The sequence below is a fragment of the Cucurbita maxima genome, unplaced genomic scaffold (assembly GCF_002738345.1).
Source record: "Cucurbita maxima cultivar Rimu unplaced genomic scaffold, Cmax_1.0 Cma_Scf00004, whole genome shotgun sequence".
NCBI classification, from domain to species: domain Eukaryota; kingdom Viridiplantae; phylum Streptophyta; class Magnoliopsida; order Cucurbitales; family Cucurbitaceae; genus Cucurbita; species Cucurbita maxima.
In genome coordinates, this window is record NW_019272020.1 from 1,998,824 (window position 1) to 2,007,143 (window position 8,320).

Sequence of the window (8,320 nt, forward strand, 5' to 3'; positions counted from 1 at the left end):
TGGGGTGTGACAAAAAAAACCACTCACCAAAACCAAACCAAACCAAACCAAACCCACCATCTACATTATCCTATTCTCATTCTATTTTCTTACACTTTTGACTTAACGCGGAGAGAGAAAAGTTTGAACTTTGACTCTTAATTTTTTTTTTATAAATTATTTCTGGTTAGATCCAAGAACTGCAATTTCAATTATTTATGAAAAAAATTATTAAATATTGGAGAAGGGAGATTTTTTTTTTATTTTATGAAAAAAAGATAAAGATTCAATTATTGATTAAATAATAATAATAATAATAATAAGGATAGGGGTTGGGGTAATATGCAATGTATTAATTGTTACACGTATTTGGGATATCATTGAAGTGTATCTTCTAAGTTACTGTAAATTATTAAATCTTGTTTAAGGAGAAATTGCTTTTTTTTTTTTTTTAATCTTATTTTACTTTATAAACTTTTTATATTCAAAATAAAAAAAATAATAAAAGGGTTATTTTATGTGTATTTTTATTTATAAACCACCTTAACTATTGATTTAATTTAATCTATTTTTAATTTCTTTTACAATATTTATGACGTGGAATTAAATTCATACCAAATTTTTTTTAATCATAAATGCATTTATTGTCGAATTATTTTTTTAACTTAATTAAAAAAAATTATATAATAAAGGTAAATTGAATGGTTCTAATTAAATAATTAAATTTTCATGAAATTTCTAATTTAATCTTGGAAGGTTTGAAGATTTTCAAATTTTTAATTTGATTTTTAGTTTGTTCTTGAAACTCCAATTTTAAATTTTAAAATATTAAGAATAAATAAATATTAGTTGAAACTTTAAGGGTTAAAATGTTATTTGTTTAAAATTTGAGGGGTAAAAGTGGAAAGTTAAAGTTTTAAATGTACTTCATTGGATATTTGTACAAAATTGGGCCTAATCAGGTAATGGGCCCCTCTATTATGTAGAGCATTATTACCGTCTGGGCTTTTTAATTGCATTAAATAAAATCAGAAATAATTGTCTTACTTTATTTATTTATTTATTTATTATTTTTTTAAAAAATATCATCCATGTGATTTTTTCTTCCTCATTTATATCAATTTTGCGTCGAGGGAAGGGACCGGTTTAATAACGAACTCACGATAGATTATCGACAAAATTCGAGCTTATCTTCAACAACAATTTATATCGAGATTTCTATATTCTCCTGAAAGTTGCAATATAGTTGTGCATAACTGACGATAAGTACTATTGCCGTTTGGATTGAGGTGTGTGACATCAAACTAAGTTAATCGTTCGATCTCAATTTCATTCAGTTAGGATGTATGACTTAATAAATCTCGACACACCCTTGTCCATATGAATGATGTTAGGAGTACCTTTTCAAAATTGGTTATATAATTATATTACTAAGGAAAAAAATGAAATATGCATGTAGGAAAGTTACTGAACCAATTACCATTATTAAACAAATCCGAAAAAATTTTTAATTGATATGTCGGGTATGATCACGATTTAGCCTTTTATTTGGTTGAGAAGCACGTACATTAATTTATAGAGGCTAAATCTAAATGGCTTCAATTTGAAGCTAAAATGTTTAGGCTAGACGACTATTGAAGCGGTAATGCAATCAAATAGCTAAGATGGCTAGAAAAATATTTAAATTGAGTACGGGTATAGTCACTGTCGACATTTATTATTATTATTTTTCTTTAGACGTAGAACGTATATTTATTTAAAATTTCATGAAAAAAATTAAAAAGTAAAAGAAAAATAGAAAAAAAATCATGAGAACACATCATGTTCTATGTTTTTATTTTATTTAAAAAGAGAGAAAAAAAAAAAAAAAAAAAAAAAGTTTCTGAAATTCAAAGTCACAGTCAAAGGGTCTGTTTCTGTGTTTTATCATTTAAACCTGACCCTCTGCTGTGGCGTCCATTTAATTCGGTCCCGCATTTCATCGAACACATGCCGCGCATTCTCTTCCATCTAAATTGTCTCATCGTATTTAAATTTTTAATTTTGAATCGTCTAATAAATCTCGAGGCTACAAGTTTATAAGTACATAATACTTACGGACAAGAGTTGGTTTAGCCTCAGAACAAGAGTTGCTATGGTTAAACTCGACCAGTTATTTAAAAAAAAAAAAAAACACAGGTCTCTACAAGGTCAAAAAGACTTGATGACAGGGAGCTGATGGCCGAAGCCTCACTGAATAACGACTGTAACAATAGTAAAATTTCTTGGTGAGTAAGTTTTGACCCGCATGAATGGTATAACCTATTTAAAACCAACTCACCATAACTTAAACGTGTTGTCGTTTATGATTTCTTCTAAGAATGTTGATCGACACGACACGCACGACACACTAAATTTAAATTATTGAAAAAGTTTGATATAATGATACAAAGATGGGTGCCCTTCCCATGTTGTCAATTAGGCCAAACACCATATGAAAGGGCATCTTTCTTTCACTCATCCAAATATGGAAGAACTTTTGGGTCCACTCTCTTGTGAAAAGACGCAAACGAAATCGACACTCCATTAATTCCATCCCTTTTTTTGTTTCAGGTCAACTAATACCCGTTTTCCAATTTCGTTAGGGTTTCTTTGTTTTAAACCGTTACGGATGATTTGACATGTCTCAACTAATTAACGTAGTCGAGTATAGATCAACTATAAAGACTATAAAGTGCTGTAAGAATACTGAAAGTAGGTCATCGAAAATTAATGACAATGGACCTAGAGAGGAGCACTTTACTTTAAGGTGTGCCATAGAATTACCAGCATATAGTCTTATCGGCGTATGAATCTTCCACCTGAATTGTTTTAAACGTCTCATCAAAACATTTCTCGATGAAATCACTATTACCTACATTAATGCATACGGTTCTTAATCGCAACCCTATATACGTAACTAACGTTCAATTTATACATTACCGAGTCCTCAACCATGGATTAAACGTAGGTATTGGAGAAGAGTTCTACTTCGTAATTAAATTTATTGTAACCTCTAAACCCTAAACTTATATCGGTGAGTTATTAGAATTCATCGTAAATAAAACTTTAAATTTGAACTTTTGGATCGAGAAAATATGTTTAACTAGCTAGGTCGAGACAAGACGGTAGGTTTAATCTAAAAAAAAGATAAATAAAATCCTTAAAAAGGACAGTTGCGTGAAAATAGATTGTGGGGGAGTGGTTTTTGGTGGTGTGGATTTTGTTGACTGGCTGTTGGGGGTTCATGTTGTTTTTGACAGACCCTTAAATTGTGGGACTGTCCCATTGTTTTCCCTTAGCCTTAAAAGATAAAAGAAAGAAAGTGAAAAAACAGACCCAACAGTGCCACTTCCCATTCGTCGGCCATTAATGTATTGTAGGACCAAACACTCACCTAACCCTACGAAAACATGACATAAACAAACAACCCCTTTTCGTTTTTTTTTTTTTTTTTTCTTCCTGTTTTACGTGAGATCTCACATTGATTGGAGTGGAGAACGAAGCCTTTAATGGTATGAATACTTGTGAGATCTCACATCAATTGGAGAGAGAAACGAGTGCCAACGAGGATGTTGGACCCCGAAAGAGGGTGAATTGTGAGATCTGACATTGGTTGAAGAGGAGGTCGAAACATTCAATGGTATGAAAACTTGTGAGATCCCACATCAATTGGAGAGAGAAATGAGTGTCAACGAGGACGTTGGGCCCCGAAAGAAGGTGAATTCTGAGATCACACATCAGTTGAAGAAGAGAAGGAAGTATTCAAGGGTGTGGGGATCTCACATCAATTGGAGAGAGAAATTAGTACAACGAAGACGCTGGACCCAAAAGAGAGTGAATTGTGAGATCCCACATTGGTTGAAGAGGAGAACGAAGTATTCAAGGGTGTGGAGATCTCACATCAATTGGAGAGAGAAACGAGTGGCAACAAGGACACTAGGTCCCGAAAGAGAGTGAATTGTGAGATCCCACATCGGTTGGAGAGGAGAACGAAGTATTCAAAGGTGTGGGGATCTCACATCAATTGGAGAGAGAAATGAGTGCCAACGAGAACGCTAGATCCCGAGAGAGGGTAAATTGTGAGATCCCACATCGGTTGGAGGGGAGAAAGAAGTATTTAAGGGTGTGAAAACTTATGAGATCACATATCAATTGGAGAGAGAAACAAGTGCGAGAGAGGAAGCTGTGCCTCAACCAAACAAAACATTATTTCTTAGGGGGTGGAATCCTCTCCTTAGTAGGCGAGTTTTAGAACCGTAAGAAATACATAACTGGTCGAAACAGATAATATCTACTAACTGTGAGGTTAGACTGTTTTTAAAATCGTGAGACTGATAGGATGAAAAGGAGAGAGAGATTGTTTGGAACCCCTTTTCAAGTTTGTGGTAGCGTCCCAACATATTACTTCTGCAAAGCACAGAAGCATCTAATTTGTTTTAAAAGAACTCATAATTCATCAGCCCCTTCTCTCCTTTTCTTCTCTCTTCAAAAACAAAATCTCCCATCACAAACCATCCACTTTGGATCATCTCTCCAAAATCCATCACAAATCTTGAGCAGCAGCAGCAGCAGCAACAACAATAATAATCGAAGATAACGATGATCGTGTTCGTGGGTGGAGGAAGAACAAGGAAGCTTGCTTGGATGTTATTGGTGATGTTGTTGATGAACGGGGAGCTACTGAGTTGGTGCAATGGGTACCCAACCAAGCACGCCTTGTTCTTCAAGTTGAAGCCCAAAAAGCCTCATTCATACGGCCATTTCTTCGGATTCTTGCCCAGAAGAATACCCATTCCAGCCTCTGGTCCTTCAAGGAAACACAACGATATTGGATTAAGAAGCTGGAGAGCGCCTTGAAGATCGCTTCATCCTCAAATTTCATTACAATTTTTTTTTTCTTTTCACAGTAAAGGTGATTGATCATCATCTTGTTCTTGTTTTTTTTTTCTTTTTTCTTTTTTGGGGACAAAAATTTGAGACATGGGTTCGTATTGTACATCGGATTGTTTCATGGGTTAGTCTAAAAATTCCTTCTTTTTTTTTTTAAATGTTTCACAAAAATGCTAGCCTTTTGATATATATATATATATGTAATGGATGTTTAAATTTCTCTTTTTTTTTTTTTTTTTTTTTTTTTTTTTTTTTTTTTTTTTTTTTTTTTTGTTTTTTTGGTTGGGTTCGGGGTTTCCTAGGAATAAAAATGTTAATGTAATCTACTTAGTATTTTCGTGTGTATAAATTACTGATTTGGGAATATATATATATATATATATATATATATAATATAGTGATTAAAGGAGGGTTGATTTAATGAGGTTAATAGTAAAGTAATGATGATTAGTTTGTAATATTGGAATCATTATCATAATAAAATTTAATTTGTCTTCAAATCTAACAAAATCATTGGCCGTGGATTTTAGCCAAAAAAAATAAAAATAAAAAAATAACCTTTTTATTTTCATCGATCTACAAATTAGAGTGAATTATTAGTAAATATTAATGTTAAATGAATAATTCTATAATCCTCGATTCATACAATTTTATCGTAAATTATCAATTAAGATGTAACGTGCGACAAACTTAATTAAAAAAAAATAATAGAGTAAATTAAATTATATGTGAGAATCCATTGAATATGGATAATAAAAAAGAGAAAAAGAGAGAAATTTTCTTAGCTCAATTGTGAGACATGTTGACAGCCTAAAAGGAAAGAAACCATTCAATGGTTTTGGTTATAATTTTATGGTAAACATTGGATTCCCTAAGCCTTCGGAGATCGAGTGTACTCGCTGGTGCACTACTCGATGCCTGACTCTGATACAATTTGTAATAGCCAAAACCTACTGTTAGTAGATATGTTGTCCGTTCCGACGTTAGTCTCACAATTTTAAAACGTGTCTGATAGGGAGAGGTTTCTACGTCTATTTAAGAAATGTTTTTTTTTACCTAAAAATAATAATAATAATAATAAATTATATATATAATTTTAGTCAAATGGAAGCATTAAATGGTTGAAAAGGAATTATATAAATATATGTCAGAAAGCATAGTAATTTTGAAAATAAGAAGTGGGTGGTCACAACCTAAATATTGTAGACTTTTTAGTCCTCAATTATATCATATACCCTTATCTTTATTTTAATTACATATTCATTATTTATATTTATTTTTATAAAAATTAATTAATGAATTATTTGACCAAGTCAAAGGGGGCAATGGTTCCCCCACTTCCTTGTTTCATGGCAAAAAGGAAACTATATATTACATGTATAAAGTAAGAGAATCAAAATTTTCATATTATTAAATTATATTAATTAAAATATCCATTAACTAATTAATTAATTTTATATTGAATACTCATGGGTTTTTCATTTTTTTTAAATAATTTTTTAAAAGAGAAATGAAAGAGGATATTAAATATATTGAATATTTAATTTTAGCCATGTTTTTATTGACTAAATAATATAATGAAATATTAGTTTTAATATATTGTTTTGAAACTATATATTATAAATCATACATGTATGGCTCCATAATTATATACTATGCTTTCTCAAAGGGAAAATGCAATGATTTGAATACATATCCACTTAGCCAAAAGGGAAAACTTAATTAATTGCTTCCATTTCTCTCCGCTTTTTCCCTTTGTCAAACTTCTTAAGCGTGCTTCCCTACATCTATGTTCATCGATAATAATCCAAACCTAATTATGGTTGATTAAGAAAGATTAACGAGATAATCATATATTAAGTGGTACGAACGAATGAAAAGATTAATGCATTATTACTTTAAACATTGGTAGAGAAAAAGAGACATGCACGTTTTAGGTTTTCTTTGAATATTGTTGGTGCACCTTGGTGCGACGATATAATTTTCGATTGGTAAATAGCCCAATTAATTTTTTTTTGTCATTATTTATTTGACGTTTGGGAGGCGTTTAATCAGGGCATCCTTCCCTTTCACCGGGTTGGAACCATGTCTATCCATTAGCATCTTTGATTTCATTCAGAATGGTCTCCTTAGTGGTCACGTCTTCCACTAGAGTATAACCATAAATGTGGGTTCCTCTCTTACGAGTCATTTTTTCAATTGTATGACAGAGATCATTATAAAGTTACTTGGTTGTTTGATGCTTGTAGGTATTACTGTTGGGTTGTGATCATCAATGCTTCACGTCTTCCTTGCTCTTTGTCTAAGATTAGGCTAAAACTTTAAATTAGAGACATGACTCGGGACAGGAATACAGTAGGGTTTTCAAGCTACGTTCAAAAGATTAATAAAGCGTTAAATTTTGTTGAATATGTAAACTAAAAGCTTCTTCATCAATACAAAAAAGTAGTAATCTATGGTTAAGGAATGTCAACATAGAATATGATCAAAAGAGGTATTATGGGAAGGATCTTTTGATGGTGAGAGTTAATCGAAGACAACAAGATCTTTGGATTCAAATAATTGAATTCCCCATTCATTTTGGTGCATAGAAATACAAAGGAAGATCATGATGGCCACCAAAATCCAGTTAATTAAACCAAATTTATCAGCTTTCTCCACAAATTGTACTCATTGTTCAACAGTAACGGAAAGTTCTCAAACCCCCTTTATGAATGATTGCTTAAAACTCTAAATAACACCGAAAAAGAATGTAATCGATCATTGAAGTTTCTTTCTTTTATAATTCAATCATTCTACGTATTATCATCATCTCGTGTGATTCGTATGATAATACATTTAGTTCTACAATATACATGTGGTACTAAGATAAAGTCTTACACGACGATTATTATGAACATCATGATATGTAATATCATTTTCCTTCCTTATCAAGCTAAACAAATCAAACAAACTCAATCAAATTAGTATTTTCTTCATTGTTTTTTTTTTTAAACTCTCGAGCCAAACTAACCTTTCACTCTACTCATAACTTAACATCACTTTTCATTTCATCCTATCTTTGGCTATCATCTCTTTGCTTCTACACTTGCCTTGTTCCCCTTTTGCATAGGACAGGGAATTCTCCTCTTCCTTTCTATCTTCGAGGAAAGTTCGAGGAAATAACTTTAGGTAACTAACATCGATTTAAACGTATTTAAATAGATAAAATATCATGGTCTTTGAGATTGGGTGGTAGCATTAAGTCCTAGAGTTTTCAAACTCGACATTTCAGTTTTTCTAATGTTGAACGTTTGATCCATCAATCTTACATTTGTTGAAGTTGTATATATATAAATAAAAGATGTGCTAAGGAATGTGGAGGGAAGCATGATTTAGCACACGAAACTAAAAGATATAAAGGCAATAGGAAAATGGTAAAGGAAGCAAA